General features: G+C 39.9%; 1 pseudogene; it reads left to right on the plus strand.

The window, feature by feature from the left end:
- Nucleotides 1-25,524, plus strand: part of LOC125196318 — a 66,806-nt pseudogene that overhangs the window by 2,853 nt on the left and 38,429 nt on the right.

Genomic DNA, 25,524 nt, shown 5'->3' on the forward strand with positions numbered 1-25,524 from the left:
ACTCTATGGATGAAGCCGCAAGGGAAGGTAACACATCTGCATTACAGTCTGTGGGAGGGGGAAACCCTATTGTTAAATCTGTGGAGGGGGAAACCCCTGTTGTTAAGCTTGTGGAGGGGGAAACCCCTGTTTTTAAGTCTATGAAGGGGGAAACCCTCGTTTCTAAGAATGTGGAGGGGGAGACCCCGAGTCTGTATATAGAGGGGTGAACCCCGTTTGATTTTGAGGGGGCAACCCCAACTTTGTTCGTTGAGCGGGAAACCCTAATTATATCTGAGGGAGAAATCCCTCACAAACCTGAGGAGGAGACTCCAAATAAATCTATGGGGGAAACCCCAATTATGTGTGCTGAGGGAGAAATCCCAAGGAGGACGGGCCGTTGGAAGTTGTAGATCTGGACACTGTGCCAGAGGACTCGCCGGTTAATCTGCGAGAGTCGAGGAGAATGGCAAAGAGAAGCATGCTGGACGAGAAGGAGACCGATCTAGGGGATCAGGGTTCCTAGCCCCAGGAGTGAATAGCGTGCAGAAGGTAGATGCCGCAGAAGAGCGTCGGGTGGACAGGGAGCGCAAAAGAAAAGGAAACACAACGATCATCCCTCGGGCTAGGAAGTCACAGAGACTCATCTCAGTCAGGGAATCTCCTCGCACGCTACCCAAAGCTTCTGGACCTGGTGATGTGGACAGCGAGACAGAGGAAGAGTCAGAGGGAGAGGAGAAAGTCCCTAACTTCAAGCGAGAGGAGATCTGGATCACAAAGAAGCTCTTGGGAGCTATGGCTAAGTTTAATGACTCCAGGAGGGCACAAACATATAAGGATCGGAGTGCAGAGGAAGAGTTCCTTGGCCACATCAAGGGAATCGGTTTTGAATGGCTACTGAACCACAGCGAGCAGGAGGTGCCAGTGGAAGCAGCATGGGAATTTTTCTCTACTTTTCGTTTCAAGACAACTACCGATCCGGATGAAAATTCCATCTCATTCCGTCTCTTTAATATCGAGCACACAATGAGTGTTAGGGAGTGGTCTCTCATAATGGGGTTATTTACAAATGCTGAAGATGACGAGGGCATTTGGGATGACAGAGTATACGGCCCACCAAGAGACACACCTGGATTCTCGCCACAAACAGCTTGGGAGTATTTAACACACGCAAGGAGTGGGACTTTTAAATCCAGTGTGTCGAAAGGATCCACATCACTGACCATCTCCTCCGATATGCCCAGGAATTCATTGATTACAATTTGATGGGCACGGCCAGTTCCAGCATCATCACCAGCGAGCTCTACTTCACATGGTGCATGTCCAAACGCATCAAAGTCCACCTGGGGTATTGGTTAGCCCAAGCCTGCCATCAGATGACAGCAACCTCTACCGCCACATGTACACCTGCCATCTCCTGGGCGCCTATATAGAACGCAACTTCGTGATGAAGATTGGGAAGGCGGAGCCCAGTGTGACGATGTGCGAGCCCCCGGAGCTATTTATCATGGAATAATTTTTCAACAAGGGGCTCTTACACATGGAAGGGCAGGAGTTGTGCTTCTACAATATAGGGGCAAATGTGGACAAGGTAAAGCGTGAACCGAAGCTGGTGGAGGATGTGGTGACTGTGGACGTGGCAAAGCTTCAGAAAGAGATTGCCGTGATGAGAGAAGAGATCGGGGGAGTCAAGAAAGAGCTGCAGGAAATTAAGGGGAGTCTGGATGCCCTAGCCGAGCGGTCATCTTCCCAGAATGATAGGATGACCGATGCGGTCAAAATTATGAAGAAAATGGCAGAATGGTTGGGAGAGGTGTTTCCCCAGACCTAGCAGAAGTTGCCCTCTGGACCCAGCAAAATGGTCCGGCAGCCCGGTCCGGGAAGCTCCTCCCAACAGCAGCCTCCACCCCCATCCAAGCTATTGGTAGCCCCCTATGCATCTCCAGCCCTTGTGTCCATCTCTGGAGTAAACCCCTGTCACTAACCCCCTTGATTACTGAAGAGGAAGCCGGCAAAGAAGAAGTTGAAAGTGAACCGCCCCAACGTACCACCCAGGTCTGGCTCCCAAGGGGAGCCAGACCCAGAATTGAAATCCCCCCCCTATTGACCAAGTAAATTTTAATTTCAGTCGTTTAGTTTTTTTTATGTTTATGCTTTAATTGTGCTGAGCGTGTATAGTTGTTTTTATTTTCTGTGTGTTCTCCCACTTAGCCCAATTCTTGGTCTAAGTGTGAGAAGTTTATGTGTTTATTTAGCATGTGTTTTGTGTTTTATGTCTTTTTTTCTCCCACTTAGCCCGTTGCACGGTCTAAGTGTGAGAAGTTTTTGTTATTTGCTTTGATTGTGTGCACCAATTCCCTTAGTTCCCCTCTTCACTAGGACAACTTGGAGACAAGCTAGACTGAAGTGGGAGGGGGTAGGAGAGTTGGTACAGTTTGTGCTCAGCATGTGTAAAAATCCCTAGGTCTAGGAGTTAGTCAGTTTTTTTTTTTAGGTTATGTGTTTTAAGCATGAATCAGCAAGGATAATAAGGCAAGATTCCCTTAGGGAGAGTAATTAAAAATAGGATACATTACAACTTTGAGGCCTCTTTCCTTAATAAGCTAAAATCGGTTTGGAAGAAGTGAGGAAGATAGAAGATGCCTTAGCATACCTAGTTGTGAAACCCCATAAATATCAGTAAGGTATAAGCTTTAACATTGAGTGCTAAAAAATCTAAAAAGGGGAACTGCCACCTGATGCTTAGGGAGAAGAATATAGAAGGGAGAATAAAAAATAAAAAAAAGGGGGAGATAAAAAATATATGTTCCAGAAACAGGAGGTATAAGCTGGACGAAGTCCAGAGAAAAAATATATAAAAAAAGAGGAGAAAGAAAGGAGGTTAGAAGGAGAAATTCTCATAACCCGAAGCATCGATGGCAGAAAATAACTTAGAGCGTTTGATCCTAACATCCCTGGTGAGGAATGAGTGATCGAGCGAATCCAACAACTGGTAAAGCTAAATGCTATCTAGACAAACTGACAAACCGACTAGGTGAAAGAAGGGAAGGGGAGGATTTGGAGAGTGTAGACTATTGGATTGACCTTAAACTTGTGGGGACAGATGCTTAAAAATCTGAACTAATTCACGCCTATGTGTTTCATTTTCTTAACTGTTTGTTTCTTTTGTGTGTAGGATGTCTAGGTCTTGGAGTTTTTAGTGTGTCGGTCAGGGAATAACGATGCATTGAAATTCTCCTTATTTCTCTTTTTCTTGTCTTTATACTTGAGGACAAGTATGGTTTAGTGTGAGCAGTTTGATAAGGCTAACTTCATGCATTGGTTATAGGGATAAATTTTGTGATTTCCTGGGTCTAACAAGGTTTTATAAGCCAGGTGTGTAGAGAAATCGCCAGCCCCTGGAAGAAGACGAAGATTGACTAGAAGAAGAAGCTGGTGGGAAAAGTGAGCAGAAGAAGGAAGAGTTACTAGACTAAGGAGCATCCAATTGGAGGGCAAAATGGGAATCACAAGAACAGTCTAGAAGCTCTACCTCCTATAAATAAGAGCACGCGATCAACATGAAGATATCGCTTTTTCCACTTCGGCTCTTAGCTTAGCTTTTTCACTTTTCTCTACACACACTTGAGGGGAATCATGCTGGGGAGTTCACGTTCGGATCTAGTTGTGGTGTAACACCGTCTCTACGGAGGCAAAGATACAATCCTTTACTGCTTTCTGTTTACATTCCGTATTTCCCCGAGTCTTCGTTGTTCGAAGCTCGATTATGCTTGTTATTGTCCCGTTGGATATTTCATATTTTGCTATGGAGGTTGCTATTTTGGTTTCAGTGTAGATCTGTTCGCATTTGCATGGTTGTGGTAATTTCGGATTTGGATGGGGAGAGTTCAATATACTTCTGTAATGGTTTCTCGTAATATTCCAATATAAGCTTGTATTAAATTATGGGTTCAGTTTAATTAGTAAAAAGCTAATTGGGGGAGCCAATATTCAAAACCTCCCATAGATCCATGTCTGGGCCCAAAAGGAACTTAATATAAATAGGAGAATAAAGGAGACAGAATTATTCATTAATTCATTATGAAAAATTTCGTCCATCTCTCTCTAGAGTAGGGACAATATTTTTCTTATTTTCTCCTCCGTGAGAATTTCAGCTCCTCCTCCGTGAGGAATTTTCTGTCTTCTTTATTTAAGCCCTAGACGCTACAGTTAGCTTCCTTTAAAACGACACTGTTAATCGAGAGTGAGGACTTTTCAAGGGTCTTAGGAGCTTTTTGGAGTTACGTGTTAGGATTGACAACCCTAATCTTGTAATCAACATTTGCATCGCATGAGCATGAGCTAGGTGACTCGTTCTATCAAAGTAATAACTGTGTAAGGTATTGTACATACTTGGAATTACCTTTATCTCTATCGTTTATGTTTGTGTTTTATTTGCATCTAGTTGTTATTTTCTTTCAAATATTTTCAGTTTTAAAAAGTTTTCAAAATCTCTCGGTTCTCCAGATAGTAATTCAGTTTTAGTAGAGGATAGACACTTTGTGTTTGTTTTCCCCGTGTTCGATATTCGGTACTGACCTTTAGCTATACTATATATACTCTGTATACTTCAGGTTTATTTTGTGCTAAAAAATAGTGCATCAAGTTTTTGGCGCGGTTGCCGGGGAAGACAATTTACTTTGTAGTGATATCTTCAAATGGACAATTTTACAACTTTGGATTTTAATTGCTTTATTTTTATTTTTATTTTCTTTTTGTTTTAATGGATTTCCCCATAAGCATAGAGAAACCATAAGGTTACTATGACGAGCAGCAAGGGGGATATTACGAAAAGTGCTACAGCCCCGACCATGGGGGATCATACTCCAACCCAGACTGCTCTGATTATTCCTACGATGCACAAGATTACTGCTCTGATGGTTATTCTGAAATATGTGCAGGTATGGAGGATCAACCCTGCTCCAATTGGGAAGAACTGTTTGAAATATGCATTACTGAAGTTCTGGAACATAGGAAGGTGACAAATCGGAGGTTGGAGATTGTGGAAAGGAATACAGGCATCTTAGAAAGAGGATTGGGAAATCTTGTCACTCAAGTCGGGATGCTGGAATTCAATATTAGGATCCTAGTTACAACCATAGGGAGCAAACACACCTCGGGGACGCTTCCTAGCTTACCAGAAATTAATCCAAAAGGAAAGTGTCATGTTGTGCAGCTACGTAGTGGGACCACATATCAACCTCCGAAGGCAGGAGACTGAAGATCTGCTAGACACACTAGTGTGTGGGTAGTCACTGTGTGCACAGAAAGAAAATAACAGGTTTCCTAGGTCCAGCAAATCCGCTAGATCACACGGTCTAGGAACTCGTTGGTCGTCGGACACACAGAGCACTCCTTCAAAAACCCTCAACCACTTTACTAAAACCTAGCACAGGGAAGTAGGGATCGATCCCACAGAGAAGGATGCGTAATAATCATGCTCAAGGATTTGGGGATTGTTTTTGGGTTGGCTGCTGCCACGCATTTTTTTGAGTTGAGGAAATCAAACTTAACATGGGATTTTAAACTGCTACGCTAACAGCTAGATCTAGGCGAAACAACAAAAGCATGCACGGAAACTAAACCGAACAATCACTAGATCTAAGAAACTACTCTAATTACCTAGATCTGGGAAACAAATTGACGGTGGGGACCATAACTGAAAAAGCAGAGTACGGACGAAAAGTTGGAAAAACAATTAACTAAGGCACTAACTAACAGCGACATCATCTTCTCCAATCAATTTGCGTAAAAAAAAACTCAGAAGAAAGTAGCATGAGCGAAATCGGAACAGAGCAGACTAGATTTAAATAATTTTAATGAGTAACAATTAAGAACTAAACAGATCTACGGATGCTAGACGAAGTAAAACAGAAAGCAAGCAGAAAACTCAAAATCCATGCATAACTCGACTTCCCCTGTTCAGATCCAACCTCGAACGCTAAATCCACTCCGGATCCAAGCGTCCGACACAAACTCCAGCCAAAAGAAACATTTCATAACTTCAGATTTAACCAACAACCTCTGATCAACAATAACAACGAAAGCGAAAAAGTGCATAGATAATCAGTAACATCAACAACCAAATCGACTTCCAAAAGTGAAGTTCGAACGAAAAGAGAGTGCAAAAGAAACTGAAAATAAAGAGATTGTATCTTCGCCCTCACGCGGACGGTGTTACGACTGAAATTTTCTGAAGAATTGACCCCTTGAAACCGAAAACTATCCCAGAACTCCCATTTCCCAAGTGTGTGTTGTGTGTGAGCTAAGAGTGAGCAAAAAAGAGTGATATCTTGTGTGTTGCATGCTCCTCTATTTATAGGCGTTGAAGTTGGGCCCAGCGAGGTATAGATAGACTTTGTTGCCCTCAGCTATTGACTTCCTTCTTCAAGCCTTCTTTTTCCTTAGATTCTGCTCACTTCTACTTCATTCCTTTGCTAGACTGTTTCCTTCAGCATCTCCTGGATCTAGCGATTCTGTCACACACCTGGCTTAGAAACCGTGTTAGACCCAACAAAATGTAATGTTTTTCACTATATAACCGATGCATGAAATTATCCTTATGAGAGACCTAGGCAGGGGAAGAAAGGAAGCAGAGAAATAAACACAACCCCACAGCGGTCCGCCAATTAGCCCCCAGCCAGTTGAGCTCTATTTTTTGGAATAGACACTGAGGAATCCCCGGCGGCCGCCACACCTCATCGCAGCGGTCCGCCGGCCGAGAGGCAGCAACTGGACGTTCCACCACACTACAGTGTCACTATTCCATATCCTCAAAGGTTGAAGAGTAAGAAGCTTGACGCTCACTTCGCCAAATTCTTGGAGGCAATGGGCAGAGTCCACATCAATATTCCACTGGTGGAAGCTCTGCAACAAATGCCTAACTACGCCAAGTTCTTGAAAGACGTGGTCGCTAAGAAGTGGAAATGGGAAAAGTATGAGACAGAGGGTTTAACTGAAACCTGCAGTGCTATCATTCAGAAAGGCTTACCGAAGAAATACAAAGATCCAGGGAGTTTTACTTTATCTTGTGTTCTAGGGAATGATGTAGAAGGTAGAGCATTGTGCGATCTTGGATCCAGTATTAAATTGATGCCTCTGTCTTTTTACTGGAAACTCGATGTTGATAACATCCGCCCCACCTCGATTACCTTGCAAATGGCGGATCGGAGCACAACAACACCAATGGGAATAGTGGAAGATGTCTTGGTAAGAGTTGGAGAATTTATTTTCCCTGCTGATTTTGTTGTGTTAGACATGCATGACGACAAGAAGGTGCCATTGATTCTTGGAAGGCCATTTTTAGCTACCGGAGGAGCCATGATAGATGTACAGAAGGGGGAGTTAACATTGAAACTACATGATGAGAGCATCACCATCAACATCTACGACGCTCTAAAATTCCATGGAAAAGAAGGGGCAGAAGGCTATCAAGAATGTAGCGTCATCCAAGTCGTCACAGACTGTGTGGAAGTCACCTATCATCAAACTCAGGATCCCATCGAATCATGTCTCATAAACTCTTTCACTCCTAACACCGATTTATCTACTTGTGATGCTAATGTTTGTGCTATGGTTGCAGAACTTGAGGTGCTCTCTGAGAGGATCCCTCAAAAGGGGATCTTATTTTATAGAGATGTACGATCTTATTTTTGGGATGAGCCCTACTTGTTCAGAAGATGTGCAGATACTATATTTAGGAGGTGTGTACCTCAAGAGGATTGAGCGGCTATAGTTGAAAGATGTCACTCGTCAACAACGGGAGGACACTTCGGTGTGCAAAGGACCGCGATCAAAGTGTTGCAAAGCGGGTTCTATTGGCCTACGATTTTCTGTGACTCCGCGAGCTTTGTTCACCAATGCAATGAATGCCAACGCACGGGAGGAATCTCTAAGAAGAAGGAGATGCCTATGAACACCATTATTGAGGTAGAATTGTTTGATGTATGGGGGATAGATTTTATGGGATCATTCCCAAAGTCAGGAGAGTACCAATATCTCCTACTTGCAGTTGAATATGTGTCTCGATGGGTGGATGCAATTCCAACTAAAACTAACGATTCTATGGTTGTCACTGCTTTTGTTAGAAAAAAACACCTTTTGTAGGTTTGGTACACCACGTGCTCTCATAAGTGATGGAGGATCTCACTTCAACAATAGATGGCTAGACAATGTATTGGACAAATACAGAGTCAAGCATATAGTCACCACACCGTACCATCCTCAAGCGAATGGGCAGACCGAGTTAGCAAACAGGGAGATCAAGTCAGTTCTACAAAAGACAGTGAGTGTCAACACAAAGGATTGGGCCCTTCGGTTAGATGATGTGTTGTGGGCATACCGCACCGCGTACGAAGGCCCTATAGGTATGTCTCCTTATCAACTCGTATTTGGAAAATCATGTCATTTGCCTCTTGAGATGGAGTACAGGTCGTATTGGGCAATCAAAAAGTTAAACCAAGATTTTCAAAAGGCCGGTGAGGAGAGACGTGTTTTTCTCAATGAGATGGACGAATTTCGAATGGAAGCCTATGACAGCTCATCCACATACAAGGAACAAATGAAGGCTTACCATGATAGGATGATCAGTCCACGAGAACTCACTTTGGGGGATGTAGTTTTGTTGCACAATTCGAGACTTTCTCTGTTCTTCGGGAAGTTGAAGTCTAAATGGAATGACCCTTACATGATCAAGAAAATCTATGACAGTGGAATGGTTGAGTTGCTAGCCCCGGATGGACAGTTGTTTCAAGCCAATGGCCACCGTGTGAAGAAGTACTACAGTTCAGACAAGGTGGTGGAAGAAGAAGTTGATCTAGAAGAGCCACCCAAGGAGTAAAAAAAGGGGTAAAGAAAAGCTAATGACTTTAAAAGAGCGCTTGTTGGGAGGCAACCTAACCATTTTTGATAATTTTTTGCTTTAATTTCTATGTACTTTTGGTTTTGGTTTAATTTTGTGCTTTGAAATTTTTTTCGCATGTTCTGACCTCTACGTGGTGGCCGCCGCATGAGCTGCAGCGTGCCGCCACCTGCTCGCTTGAACAATATGACGATGTGCGGCGATAGCCGGATGCGCCGCAGTGGACCGCCACCTGGGCACAATCACCAGCGCGATTTTTCGAAATTTTTTGAATTTTCACCCTGTACAACCTCTACGCAAAATTTTCAAGGTATGTTTTCATTTCAGTAGTTTACTCACGTCCCAACCGACTCTACAAACTTATTTTACACTTTGTTGTAAATAAGTTTGGGGGGGTGAAGTAGTGGACCGTGAGTTTAGGTTTTTGTTTTTAGGCTTTCGTTTGGGGAGAAACACGCATGCTTAGGGACACACTTTAGACTGAGTTGCCGATGATATTACATTCCATCCATGTTTAAGTATGGCTTGACATTTTGATTTGATGGTTTGGTGAAAAGATGCATAATTAGTGAATTGCTTGTTCGCCCTTGTTTCATGCTTATGTCTTGTAAGGATTTGAGCCTTAATTTCTTTCTTGTGTGATTTATGTTTCTTGAACTTGCTCCTAGTCTTGCCTAAGTTTACATAGTGTTTAAGTTGATTTAGGAGGATGATTGGCCATCTTTTATTAGCTACTTTTATACCTAAAATTTTCGACCCTCTCAAATGTTTAAAAATTTTCCCTTTGGAGCCAATTTTGAGCTTTTTAGCCTTTTGTAAATGGGGACAATTCCTTGGGTTAGTTAGAATTTTATATCTTTTGTAAAGGAATTGGAGAGATAAGGAGGAAAGTATAAAAAGTAGTGTGCTTAATGTAAAGAAAGTACAAGTTGTGAAATAGAAAAATTCAAAATATGGGCTTGATCTAGAAAGGATGCTTATGAAAAAGAAAGAAAAGTTGAAAAAAAAAATGTGAAATGTTGTGAAAAGAAAAGATAAAAAAATCAAAGGATTGGAAAGTGAGTTGAAGGAGAAAATAAAGTGTTAAAAGTGTCTTAGATTTAGAAAAGTGGAGTCAATTTAACTTTGAGGGCATCCATCATCCATTTTTGCTCTTAGCTCAATTCTCACACTTTACACACACATTAGGGGTACCAATTTGGGGTTCGGGGTTCGTAGTTTGCATCATCGTGGTGTACCACCGTCTCTACGAGAGGCGAAGAAACAATTTATCGCTTTATGTTTTTAATTTCTGTCATGAATTCCCTGAGTCTTCGCTGTTCGAAGCTCGGCTTATTTTGTTGAATCTCTGTTGAATTCGTACTTATCTAGCTATGGAATTTACGCTATGTTTTCGTTTCGTGTTTACATTGCTTGTTGTTTCACTTTGGATGCTTTTCGCACTTGATATGAGTTGTTTGAGTTTAAGGGTTTTGAATTGTAGTTGATCTGTTGATTTTGGTTGGATCGGTGATATCGAAGATGGGAACTGTTGTGGTTTGTTGTGGATGGCTTGGATTCGGAGTGGATGAAGCGTCTGATGCTTAGATCTGTTAGATTCCTGCATGGTTTCGAAGTTTTGTTTCTGTTTTCTTATTTACCTCGTCTAGTAGTAGTAAATCTGTATTATTTCCTTAGTTAACCTGTTTTCTGCATTTTGTGATCGAGAATCGTTGGTGAAGATGAAGCTAGTTGTTAGTTAAATCCTTAGTTAGTTAATTGCAGCTTTTCATTCCTACTTCGCTATTTTAGGAAATGGTCCCCACGGTCTGTTCTTCATCTGTCTAGGTATTTTAGGAAAAGTAATTCACTAAGTCTGGTAAATTTTCGTTGCTGGAGTGTTGTTCTGATTGCATCTCTGTTTCCGTCATGCATGCTTTCGTCATGTTTCCTAGGTATAGTCGTTAGAATAGATCATTTACATTCCCCAGTCTAGTAGTTAAGTTCTCAACCCAAAGTTGCATGGCAGCAGCCAAAACCCTTGTCCAAAGTCTCTTGAATGCTTTCTTACGCTTTCATCTCTGTGGGATTCGATCCCTACTTCCTTATACTAGTCTTTAGTATTGTGGGTTGAGGGTTTTGAAAGGGCAGATAAGATTATGTGCCCAACGACCGGCGGTTTCAAGGGTTCTCTGAGTTCCTAGACCCCTGTGATCTAGCAGATTCGCTGGATCTGAGAAATCTTACCATTATTTCAAGTGCATACAATCGAGTAGATTTGAGACCTCTTCAAATGGCGTCGTTGCCAGGGATGGATGGCGTAGTTTGTGTGAGTGTTTGAGCAGAGGCTCACGGTTTGGAAACTGGAGTAACTCGTCTGGGTCAAGGAACGTTCAATTCAGGTGGCAGGTCAAGGAGTCAACATCCACAGTCACCACCAGATCGGGGTTAACGACAGGAGATCCATTTCCGTTTGGTTCAGAAAGTGACGAAGATTGGAACTCGTCAGGCAGAGAGGACCCTAAGTCGTCATCAGAAACAGAGGAGGAAGCAGTCGGTGACATGGCAAACTTAGTAGATGGCGAACCAGCCCATGCTATTGTCTCAAATCAGCGTTAAAGGTCCATCGACATAAAGACGAACGTGCTAGGCGTTCTACCCACTTTTTCAGGGTGAAGGAATGAGTGTACATATGAGTTCCTAAATGAGTTCAGCAAGTTATGGAGCATTCAGAAAAGGCCAAATGATGCGACGGAGGAGGATTATAGAGATAAATTTTTGTGATAGAATAAATTTTAATAAAGAAAAAGAAATAAAAAATAAAAAATTGTAAAGTTCTAATAACTACAATGGTCATTAAGAAAGTTCTAACGTTGAATATGAAGCCAACCTTTTAAAAGAATTGAAGAAGAATTTCAATTGAAAAAGAATCGATTTTAATATAATATTGAGTTACGAGTAATTTCAAGAAGAATCAAATTAAACAATAAAGGGTAGTATTCCATAATTAATATGAAAGGAGTAATACTAATAGTCTGGTTATTGCATAATTTTCCAATTTTTAATTATTTCTAGCTTATCTACAGGTCTATTGATAAAATATTGCTATTAATTTTTTTTTAATCATCTCCTTCGTAAAGAAGCGGAAGTTATTGTAGCTTTTCTTTTGTGACTTCAAAATCTTAGATTCAGCACCCTTTTTATTCTTCAACCTACGACATTTTAGTATCCAGAAACGTTATTTGGTAAGGGCTAAACATAGTTTTTCATAATTTCATAAATTTTATAAACAGAAAATAATAAAGGCTTAAGCCCCTCCAATCTTCGTAGTGTTTCCGCCCATGTTTGAGAACGACATCCATTCTTGCACCACCCTGGCACCCTCAAATATTGATTCGTACAACTTGTTGTCAAATTTACTTGGTTCTTTCTCGTCGTCATCCAATAAACAAGTGGTTGCCCCCCATTTACATCAGTGTCACTTTTTTTCCAATCACTTACTGGACTCGAATATTCAGGTTCCTCGTCTTCTCCCTCCTCGTATCCAGTCTCAAACATCACCCTTCTGCTCCTCTAAAACGTAATTAATTTTATAATATGCTCTTATTCCTTGTTATAAATTTCAAGAACATTGTATAAAATATGAATTGAAAATCACAATTGAAATATCTATCTAAGTTAGAAATCACATACGAACATTTATTGAAAATATAATTCCATTTTCTGTCAAATCAACCCAAAGTTGTGCAGTGCTGCATGTATAAAGATATTAGAAATACCCAAAACTGTCCCTCTTGGTTCAAGAGTATTTTCGTCCTAAAAACTCCATTCATAAATAATATAAATATTAGGATTTAATCATACGCTAAATTTTTTTTGCTAGGGATATATGGGAATAGAAACCCAAACGACAGGGAAAAAAATATAGTTTACTCTTATCTATATGTTGGTAAACACTGTAGTTTAGTTTAAAGTAATGTCGAAGTAAAGACATGTCAAATTATATTAGCGTGAAACTTAAAATTATGAAAAATATACCTCAATATAGAAGTTTGTTTATATATTCATAGTTTTTCACAGTTTGTATATTGGGCCAATATACGGTTGGTATATTGGAAGATTGGACTCATATTTAGGGATGTCACTTCAATCCGAAATCCGTGGGTCGACTCGAATAGTCCGATAAATTGAGTGGGTTAGGACTGTAAATTTATAACCCGAATACAAAACGGGCTAAACGGGTTGGCCCGAACGGATTGCGGGTTAACCTGACGAGTTGCAACTTTTAATTAAAATATATTGAGTATTAGGGACTTTTGTATTTTTGAATATCATATGTCACGATCATTAATCTTTTTCAATCTACATTCTAAACTTTTCTATTCAATGTCGTACTATCAACTTTCAAGTTCCACATCAACTCATTATTCTATTGTCCCATCATCTGCCACCAATGTAAATCAATAGAAAATTCTGAATTAACCCATCAAAATTTTAATTTATTTATCATTTTAATAACGATTCATGCAAGATGTTTTTTTAATTTTCATAAAGTATTAATTGTGAACAATGCCAAAATAATGACACAAGCACAAGCTTTAATTGAAATTAATTGATTTAATTTTGATTTATCTTTATTTAGATTGTAGTTGATCGAGATGAAAGACTTCTCTTCAACTGTTATTGAGGAAAACTATGAAAAATTTGAATATTTTATATGATTCTATCACTAAGAAGAAAAATATATAAAATTTAAAATCATTTAATTCTCTATTCTCTACCTCATTCTCTCAATTTGCTCTCTACTTGTTTACTTAAGTTGTTCATCAATTTTCATAATTTGCACTTCATATTAGTTACAACTTACAACTTGTTCAACTACATTACTATAAAAAAAATATGTCTTCTTCTCGTGGTGGTGGTGACCGTGATCGACGGGGCAAAGGAATTGCAGAAGATCAATCTACCCGTCCGAGAAAATCACGACGACCTACTCGTCGAGAAATTTTGGAGGAGGTTTCCCATGCTGAGGCTGTTCGCTTACAAGTAAGTTATAAAATATTTTGCATATTATTTTTTTTATACATAAAGTCATAACTTAATAAGTTTGAGTTCATGATTTTTCTATGTTCATCATCTTCTAAATTCTAATTCGTACATACTACGTATACTATTTGTAGATGGAAGAAGATCGTCGTGCAGCTGCAGCCATTGCACTATCCCAATTGGGTGGTCATGGCGCGGTTGGCGCCGAATCCGATGCTGATAATTACATCTCGGTCGATGATTACGATATTGATGATGTTAATGTTAATCTGAACGATGATAATGAGGACAGTGACGGTGGTGACCACGAAAATGAGGAAATGCCCCCCCCTTCACAAGACGGCCGCGGAGAAAAAACTAAATATAAATCTGATATATTTGTGAAACATTTCAAAAAGGTCCCAATAGTTTCTTCCGCTAATGAAGTGCCGGTATTTTTTATGGCATATTGTAACTACTGCACCAAAAAATACAAATTCAAGAAGTCCGGGGGATATGGCTCTCTCATCCGTCACATGCAGACGATTCATCCCGAACTATATGGGCATACCGCTAGCCAAACCCAACTCAACTTCCAAAGTGCGAGTGCCCATGGCTCCGCCTCCGGTTCGTCTCAAACAGGTACGCCGTCCTCCGCTCTTTTAAGATATGATCATAAGCATACTACTGACGTTATGGCTAAATTTGCTGCCATGCATCATCTTCCTTTTGGTATTTATGATAATCAAGATTATGAAGATTCGATGAAAGAGTGTTATAATTTGAACTCAAAAAGACTACCTAGAACTAGTATTCAACGATCTACCAAAAATCAATATAATGAAATGAAAAAAGATTTATCACGATATTTGAGTAACTTGGGACACAAAGTGAATATTTGCTCTGATGTATGGACTGACGCTTTCCAAAAGCATGCATACATGGGAATTACGGTTCACTTTATGGACAATAGTTGGTCTTTGAACAAACGTTTAATTGCTTTTAGAGATTTTCCTACACCACACACTGCAAATGCAATTGCTTTTTTAATTATTCAAGTTTTGAATGAATATCAATTATGCAATAAGGTGTTTTCTATTGCTTTTGATAATGCAACTGCTAATACTGCAAGTATTAGCGACTTGATTGATGCGTGCTCTCCGATTATCGATGGTAAGTATTTTCATCAAAGATGTGTATGTCATATTTTGAACTTATGTGTACAAGATGCGCTTTCTTTATGGCAAAAGCATGTTGATCCTATTAGAAATGCAGTTAGAGCGATCCATTTCAAGCTTGGCAAGGCTTGGAAAAAATATTGCCGTAACAGGAACATCAGGTATACAACTTTTATAATGGATGTGTCTACTAGATGGAACTCTACATATGATTGCCTCAATTCTACTTTGGAGCATAGAGATGCTTTGTGCGATTTTTTTAGAACTAATCCCTATGGTGATATAGTTCTTACGCCTAATTGTTGGGACCAAAGCATGAGTTTATGTCAATTGTTCAAAGCTTTCAAAAGTGCTACCGTTGAATTATCGGGTGTTTACTATTGCACATCTGTTCGTGTGTTAGAGCATTGCATGTATATAGCACTTGGTTTTAAAACATGCATGAAAAATGCTAGATCTCGTGAGTTAATGTGTGTTTTATTTTATATGATTGAAAAATGGTTGAAGTATTTTAGTGAAATTCCAACTGTGTTTTTAATTGCTAAGTGCTTGGATCCGAAATGGAAATTAGCTGGCACAACTAAGATCTTAGATTTCTATTATCAAAATTTGCGTTCTATTGATCTTAGTCCACTTCAAAATTTGCCTTTTGATGATAATGAAACCTCGAGAGTTTTTGAACTAACCATTCCTGATAGATCACTTGTTCAAGCTCAATTTGAAAGTAGTTTGCGTACTCTCTTTGCCGAATATGAAGAAAAGTATAACCGTACCCACCAAATTCATCCACGTACACAACATGCTCCTCAACCGCAGCAATACGGCGGTTTTGGTTTTGCTTATGATGACCCCGATGCTCAATCACAATTAGCCGACTTATACGGCTACGGCACAAGCTCAAGTTCAAGGTCCACCTCAATGGGATCGGTAAGCGAGTTAGATTTTTATTTGGAAGCACGCCACCATACTTTTAGTGATGCAGGTCCTACACCCGCCCAAATCGACGTCCTAGAGTGGTGGGGAACACACGAGAAAGATTATCCCATACTTGCGTCAATGGCTAAGGAGATCTTTGCAGTCCCGGCTTCCACTGTAGCCGTCGAGTCCGCTTTCAGTGTTGGAGCATGTGTCTTGGACGTGAGAAGAAGCAAAATTCAATCTTCACCTGCTAAGAAAAAAGTTAGAAAATAAAAATTAATGAATGAGTAGCAGAATATTCAATGCAATTCCACCTTTTAAAGAGGCGTCTAACTGAAATCAATTCTTGCTTGTGACGTTTTGTTTTCATACTTTATAACCATTAATTATAAGTTTTAATCGAATGAAATAATTAAAAACAAAAAAAAAGTAATGTAATATAACAATAAATTCAGACAAAATATATATCTTGTTCTGCATACGCAGAGCAGATACCAATTTTCTCAACGAGTAAAACATTGATCCACAGTCCACTTAATAGGACACTGATTGTTACTATCGTAATACTAATTTTGCACGTATTTCTCTTAATGGGTAAAAATGACAATTTAAGATGAAAGCAAAACAATATAGGAATGCAATTTAAATAATATGAAAGATGGCGGATAGTTGGATAAACGTAATTAGAAGTAAGCCTTAAATTTGGGCGTGGTAGTGACAGTGCATGCTACCGAGTGAATTTATTGGGACGGCAACCGTTTTTAAGTATGGCCATCTACCTAACTAACTTCAATTCTCTTATCCGGCTGTGATAGAATATGATTGCTTTATACATGAACAAGATAAATTTCTTCTGGATTGTTCAATTTGTGAATTATTTCTTAGAACTAAATATGTATTATATTTAGTTTATAAGATTGAATCTAACTTAATTTTAGAAGGATAATTATGTAATAATTAAATATAAATTAATAATCTAATAATTTAATTTTAAATAAATTATCATATGATAATTAGTCATGTCGAACAATTCATATATATGTCTCTAGATTATCATATTGAGTATTAAAGAGTAGATTAGTCGTTTATGTTTTGATCTCCGACGATTATTTACAGAAATCCCAAAAATAAAGATTTTGTAGAGATTATGTATTTTTTCAAAAAGAGTTCATTTTTCTGGCCTGAGTAATTATAAAGATTCAGACATACACTTCATTGGAAAAATCAAATAACTCTTATTGACGACATCAAAATATTGAATGCATCTCATCCCATATAAATATATTAATCTCAAGATAATTAAGGGGGGTTATCATTTGCAAAATAACAGAATTTGAGAACTTTATAGAAATGAAAAAATGATATGATATTATTTAGCACAAGGAGGGATTGTTATTATTTTACTTTTTATATTGATATTCCCGACCCCATGCTCAGCAATCAGCATTTATGTATCTCCCATTCCTGTACCTAAAACCAACAATACAACTACTTCATGGCGACTAAATCCGCTTAGTATCTCGTGGTTGTAGGCTAGTTACTCTATTCGTTCCTCATTCAATAGTGGGAAGTGGCATTTCATTTTTATTCATTCGTGTTGGAAAATTAATAATAAATGTTCTCTTCGTCCTACAATAAAAATCACATTTTGTCATTTCAATCTATCCCACAATAAAAGTCACATTTCACTTTTACCGTAGGTCTCACATTCTATTAACTCACTTCACTTACATTCTATTTAAAACTAACATAAAAAAGTGGATAACATATTCCAATAACTTTTTCAACATAATATTCTTTATATTTTTCTTAAAATCAGTGCACACATCAAATGTGACTCTTGTTGTGAGACGGATGTAGTAGGTTAAATTGGATAAAAACTAACTTGGTTTTGCAGCGGAAATCTATTTAGTTTGATTGAAAGATTTAAATCTAAACAAGCTTTTATCAGATTGTAAATTAGAAATATGTTTATATGCATATAATCACAAAACAATTTGAATATATGCAACTAAATCAACGTACCATAAGAATTCAAGAGTTGAATTCTATCACCGTCTTCAACTGATCTCTACCACAGATCTTCTGATCTGTTCCCTTTTAACTCGAATTTGACCTTGTTAGGGCAAAGCTCGTCAAATCCTCAAAAGTTGGAGAAGAATTGAAGACACAAATCTCTGGGTTGAAGAACCCCAAATTACCGATTTTTCACTATCTCTCAAATTGCAGAGAACGAAAATTCTGATTAAAATTATGTCTGTCTTCTCTTCTTCTCCCTTTTATATTAAGTTAATTATTTTGGGTCAGACCAGAGATATGTGGAGGATTGGATTGGGCCACTGTTCAGGCTTTCACTAATTAAATTAAAAGTAATGTAATTCAAGCCCAGACTTAAATATTATTATCATACACTATAGATATAATATTGACTACCCGTTAAAACCGAAATTACGAGTATTCCGAGACTTCCTCTTTAATTAAATCATTTCCGTGTTTAAGATCTAAATATCCATTAATTAATATCAAGTATGCTATTTTGCTTTTATTAATTAATTTCTTTTTTCTAAGAGTGGTCTAGTTTAGAAACATTATTTATTATTCATGGAATAAATTTCAACTGGCCAGTTTTCTGAATAATAAAACATTTTTCTAAACACCTCTTGCGGATATTATCAGACTGGCTTCTCCCAGCACACGATTCGTTGCAATAACAATACTAGCACCACTTAGACATTAATGATCACTACCCAATCTATCAGGATTCCTTGGCAACGAAATACCGTATGCTCAATGCTAACGTACATTGATTAAGAAACAAATTATCAAGACCTCGTCTTTCAGTAGATAGCATAAAGACTCGTCTTGCTGTTAGATCCAATTCAATGCTATACCACACCAACATTATCTTATTTCATTAAGGCGTAGAAATAATCGAACTGACATTGCAACCTTTCACGATAGGTAGTAGGCCCATCTAGGTTGTGAAATTCTTATTTTCTTTGTTCAGAACTGACCCTGTTACCTTACAGTGGACGACGCCCACAACCGGTCTACTAAAACAAAGATTTAGACTTTGTTACGTTGATTATACATTTAAAAATGCAATAAACATCCATTAAATGTAAAACATAACAACATTACGACAAAAATAATCTGTTGCATTAATTGGAAAATAAACTATAGAGTTTTGCAGTATCCAATCACTCAAAATGTGATTTCTAGTATACAAATTCTAACAATCTCCCACTTATACTCAAAACACTTTCGAGTATACAAAAAAATGTGCACTACGTCTAATTTCTCCCACTTATACCGAAAGCGAGTTGAGGTCTTGAATGAGTCGAATTCCCATCCCTTCTACATGTCGCTCGAACGGTTTGACCGCCAAAGCCTTAGTAAAGGGATCTGCCAGGTTGTTCTCTGACGCAATCTTGACCACTTGGATTTTTCCTCTCTGCACTATATCTCTTATGATATGATACTTCCTCTCTATGTGTTTGCTCGCTGATAAGTCGTATTCTAAGCCTTGGTTACTGGTCAGTATGTCGCGAAATGCATGTATTATCTGCAAAACAGTTGCTCAAGTGTGCAGGATTAAAGGATCCAAGTCAGTAGGAGACGATTCAGGACGCAAGTGAAAAGGGCGCCAGAAGGATGCAATACTGACCGGGATGCATGCTAGAGAAAAGGCTCGAGATGGAGAAGAAGGATAGTTGGGATCAGTGGCGGAGCTAAAAATTTTATAATGGGGGGTCCAAAATTAAACTTAAAAAAAATTACATAAATTAAATTATAAGGTTCAAAATGTAAAGTTAAATGCAATCACATCATACATTTGTCTCTATTCTTCATCTTCTGAAATTGTTGCATAATAATTTCATCGGTAACTTTAACAAACACATCCTTTTTCGTATAAAGAACTAAGCAATCATTCAACTGATGAAGAATCAACAGAAGAAAATTTCTTGAAATAATGATCCATATACCTATAAAATAGTCAACACTGATTAAGTTTGCAAAATATAAATCATATACAAAAAGGATAAAGTTCATCTTATGCTTTACAACTAAAAGAATAAAGAGTAAACAAAATATACAATATGCTAAAATCTAAAATGTTGCTGTCACAAATCAAATAGTGTAAAACTAATACATACACATCAAATTAAAAATAGGGGTTAAAGAATTCCAACACAGAACCGCCTTAGCCATTGAATTACATAAGCTATCTTCTTTCTTCTCATTTGAATTTTATGTGTACCAATTTAGAGCTTGAATATGATTATTTAGGTCTCAATTTATATAACTGTTGCAGCCAAACAAAAAACAACACATGTAGAAAAATCAATTGAATTATATTTGAGTTTTAAAATATACCTAGTTTTATATAACTAGATTTCAGATTACACTTGAAGAAGGAGTAGAATGGCGGCAGAAGGATAAAACTAATTATAAGGAAACGATTTATAGAGTACTCCCTCCGTCCGCCATTAGGAGTCCCATTTATGGGCGGCACGGGTTTTAAGAAATGTTAAGAAAAGTGGGTGAAAAAATGTTAGTAGAATAAGGGTCTCACTTGTATATATTAGTTTTAAATGAAATGTGAGAGGAATGAGTTAGTGAAAGGTGAGACTTTATTACCAGGTAAAAGTGAACCGGGACTCCTATTCGCGGACGGACTAAAATAAAAAAACGAGACTCCTATTCGTGGACGGATGGAGTATAATTTTACTGAAATCTATCTTTAATATTTTATATATTATAAATTATAATTAATGTGGAATTACTAAAATACCCCTAGATTTTTTTAAAAATAAGTGGGGGGACCATGGGCCCCCCTGGCCCCACCCTCCCTCCGCCTCTGGTTGGGATGATCATTAACAAGGGCAGAAAGGTCAAAACATGAAGGAAGTCTACCCTAAAAGCAAGGGCAAGCCTCCATATAAAAGAAGCCACTTGGAGAGAGAGAAAGGAGGTTCCTGAGAGTTCGGTTAGGAGTTCTAAGTTCTCGGTTCTAAAATCACACTTAGTAGAATTCTCTCTAGAAGATCAGTCCTTCAGCATTGTACATCTCTCGTTCCTCGCCACAGCCATGGTTACTTGACGTCCAAGAGTCTGTCGGAAAAGTCATCGATCCACCGTTCCAGCCAGTTGCCGTAGTAGTATAGCAGTATCATCGCCCGGAGTGGCAAAACAATCGTTATTTGCTTTCTAGTTTAATCTTTACTTGTTTTCGTCGTTGGTTTTGTTGCAAACACTCATCGTTGTTGCCTTTTGAAGTACTTTGTGATTTTCCAATGTTTACGTTATGAAGTTCCTATTTCGCATGTCGCTTTGGTTCAAGTTCGCTTCATTCTGCCTAGGAAAGTTAGATCTAGTTGTTGCTTTTAATTTCTAAGTGTTTTCTTATCTGGAGTTGTGGATCTGAGGTTGTAGTTATGTTTCAGTCTAATTTTCGTGCATGAGTTTATGTTCTGCGCTGTGATCATCGCCTTGCATGTTAGTCAGTTAAAGTAAATTGCAGTTCCACCGTTTATTTTAAGTTCGAGTGTTTTAAATCAATGGATCTTGAGTTCGAGGTTGTGAATCTGAGTTTAGTTATGGTGTTTGTGTTCATCTGATTTTTGTTAATACTTGGTGAAGAAGAAAACGTCAAAATCAACTTTAGTTTGGACCACTGTACTTTTAAGTTACTTTTGCTTTTGTTCCCTACTTTTCAGTCGTACTGTCCAGACCTGTCAGAGAGCCACCCAGCCACCAGATATGCCTTGTAGTTTAAATTTCCTCTTTTAGTAACTGTCTACTTTTCATATGCCTCTGAGACACCTTGTCCCCTATTTCCACGAACACCACCACATGCCTGTTATTTTCACACCCACTAGTCAGTAGAGTACCATCTTTATTTCTTGCCTAGGTAAAATCTCAACCCAAGCGTGGTAGCTAACCAAAAACACCCAGGAAAGTCACCGTAGTTATCTAAACGTGTCCATCCTTGTGGGATTCGACCCTTACCTCCACTATACTAATCAGTAGAAGTGGGTTGAGGAAACTTGTTTGAAGCCAGGTCCCGGTTGTCGTACCAACGACTCAGCTGGGTCGGGAATCTCTTCCCGATCAGTTGGATACACTCCAAATTACATACGTTGACCGAGAGAAAAACCTGAAAAGACCCTTCAAAAATGGCGCCGTTGCCGGGGATGGATGGCGTTCATACCTGTTATTGTGTGTGATCTTTTTGGTGTACATACTGATTATAATTTTCCTTTTCTTTTTGTTTTCAGTTTATGAGAAGTGGCTCGGCTCCTGGCCAGTGGAGACCAAGGATACTTCCCCGAGGAACAATACTCGTTACCACTCGTTCTGGCCTGTCGACAGCACTGTCCGACCTAGGCACGAGCAGCGACGAGGAGAAAGAAGATCTAGAGTACCAACTCCCGGAGCTTCCACCCCAACCAGTAAGAAAACTAGTGAGAATGGCTGAGCAAGGTGAGGACGATCCCGAGCTCGCAACACTTACCGCACACGCCGACGGAGATCCCCCACAAGCCATAGTGGTCACCCCAGGCCAGACCGCATGTGATGTGAAACCCCACGTGATTGCAATCCTACCGACGTACTGTGGGAAGAGTTACGAGGGACCCTACGAGTTCTTAAATGAGTTATGCAAGATCTGTAAGGCGCAGAGGCGGCCAGCAGGAGCAAGCGAGGACGATTACAGACTGAAGGCCCTACCTTTTGTCTTAAAGGGAGAGGCCAACACCTGGTTCATGCGCCTGCCAGCCGACTCCATCAACACATGGGCCGATTTCAAGTCAGTTTTCCTAGCTGAGTTCTTCCCGTCTTCGAAGACAAGTGCATTGAAGAGGAAAATATCGTGCATAAGGCAAGAATATGATGAAACTCTGAGCGAGTACTGGGAGAAGTACATGAGCCTTCTGGAGTCGTGCCCCAACCATCGCATGAAGGAGATAGAGGTGCACCACACCTTCTATGAGGGGATGAACAAGGAAACCAAGGATCTGGCGAATTCATCATCCGGAGGCGATTTCACCCAGTTGAGAGTCAGTGAAGCCAAAAAGGTGTTACGCAAGCTGTTGAATGCGAAGAAGACGTACGACAACGCAAGGGATGGATACAGCAGAGAAAGGGTAGCAAGTGCTTCGGCTACTGACCAGGAGGAACGGATGGATTTGAAGATGGAGGAATTAAAGAAGGAGTTGCTGACTGCAATCAAGCAGAACACTCCACCACCTTCTCCGACTGGAGGCAAAGAGGCCCCAGAACTACCATATGATCAGCCGGACAACTCGCTAGACGTGGAACAAGCAAATGCCGCAGGATACTACAATTCCAACGGCAATTGGATTCCGGGAAGGCAGAGGGATGCACCGTGGAGGGACCACCAAAATTTCCGATGGGGAGATGGAAATCAGAATCAGAACCAAAATCAGGCTCAAAATCAACCCAACCCCCACCCGAACCAAAATTCCAACCGTGGCCCAACAAATTCCAACAAAATTCTAACTGGGTAGGAAGAAACCATTATCCTCAGAACCAAAACCCTCAAAACCAGAACCCGAACCCTGCCTATGTGCCACCCCATCAGCGAAACAACCAGAACCAAAACCAAAACCAATTTAACCCAGGGCCTCAACAAAACACCCACAACCAAAACCAAAATCAGTACCAGCACAACCACGACCAGTACAACCCTCCTGCCCAGTATAACCAGTACCCACAGAACCAAAACCAACAAAATTTCTCGGGCTACCAGTCAAACCCACCACCCCAGTATAACCAGCACCAGGGCTCAAACCAATTCCATCACCCAAACAGGTCGAGGAGGTCTATGGAGGACATGATGGGAGAGATGCTTGCTTCGCAGCAGAGCATTAAAAGCGACTTGTAGTCCAGTAATGAAACAATGCAAGGAATGCAAAGTGCCCAAAAGGAGCATAGGGCAAATATGGATATGATGAACAGGCAGTTGGCCCAGCTCGCTAACTCGGTGGGCGAAATGAAAGGGAACTCAGGGAAACTCCCATCTACAGTCCATGTACCTGAAAAGGCAAATGTGAGTAAAATTACACTGCGGTCCGGGACAGCCTATAATGGACCTCAACTCAAGAACCTTATTGGGGAATCTAGTAGAGAAAGAGTGCTGAGCGACACCATCTCAGCGGAAGAGCTCAAGACGCCCCTGCCTCAGATGGAGGATCCGTTTTTTCTAAACGAGAAGCCTACTGCGGAAGGAAAGGAGGGAGAAACACAACCTGGAAATAAGCAACCGGAAGGAGCAATGCCCACATCGGAACCTCAAACCCAGGAGGAACCAAGGGAAAGTCCACACGGACTAACTGGAGAGGCTAAGGGAGAAAAACCGTTTCCATACCGGTTTGTGACGAAAAGGAAGAAGGAAAACCCTGTGGATTTCATGTCGATCTTTGGAAAGCTGGATGTCACCATATCATTCCTCCAAGCCGTGAGACTGCCCCCTCTGGGGAAGTTTATAAAGGAGTTTATAGCCGGAAAGGCCCAGGAGGATGGAAAAATCATGGTGGAAGGAATAGCGTCAGCCATTGTACAGGAGAAACTACCACCCAAGAGAGCCGACCCAGGTATGTTTACTTTACCCATAACAATTGGAGATGTGAAAATCGAGCATGCAATGTGTGATTTAGGAGCATCTATCAATGTTATGCCGTTATCCATTTATAATCGGTTAAAGGGGGTAAAATTGTCAAATACTAGGGTGTTGATCCAACTGGCTGATAGGTCATGTATAAATCCTGAGGGTGTGTTAGAAAATGTGTTGGTCAGGATACAAAACTTTACTTATCCCGCTGATTTTTATGTCATTAAAATGAGTGAACCAGAAGCTAGGGAGTCTAGCGGGATATTGTTAGGAAGACCATTTTTAAGAACGGCTAAGACAATTGTGGATATGGCCGAGGGGACAATATGCATTGACTTTAATGGTGAGAAATTTGTCTTTGACATCAATGAAGCCATGAAAAAACCAATAGATTCTGAAAATCTATGTTATGTTGATGTAATTGACCCCTTAGTCCAAGAATTTCTTGAGATCGAATTATTGCAGGAAAAGCTCCAAGCCTTGGATGCGTATGCCCAGGCTGATGTGGAAGCAGCTGCATGGTGTGATCTGATCAGTAGCCGAGGGTTGACTGACGAGGAGATCGAAGAAGCAATTATGGAATATTGTCAGAAGTCGGAACTAGCGGGATCCGTAGGGGCCGTGCTAAACAAGAGCAAGAGGAGGATTCAAAGAAGAACCCTCTACCTACAGACACACTACCCCCGCAAGTGGAGTTGAAAAAGTTGCCAGCGAACCTTAAGTATGCCTACCTAGGGGAGGAAGACTCATTCCCTGTAATCATCAATAGCGGGCTGACTGAAGAGCAAGAGGCAAGACTACTAACTGTGCTGAGCAAAAACAAGAAGGCTATTGGATGGTGCCTTACGGACCTGGTGGGGATAAGCTCCGGATGTCTGCATGCACCACATTAGGCTAGAAGATGGAGCCAA

Source organism: Salvia hispanica, chromosome 1 (assembly GCF_023119035.1).
Source record: "Salvia hispanica cultivar TCC Black 2014 chromosome 1, UniMelb_Shisp_WGS_1.0, whole genome shotgun sequence".
Lineage (NCBI taxonomy): Eukaryota > Viridiplantae > Streptophyta > Magnoliopsida > Lamiales > Lamiaceae > Salvia > Salvia hispanica.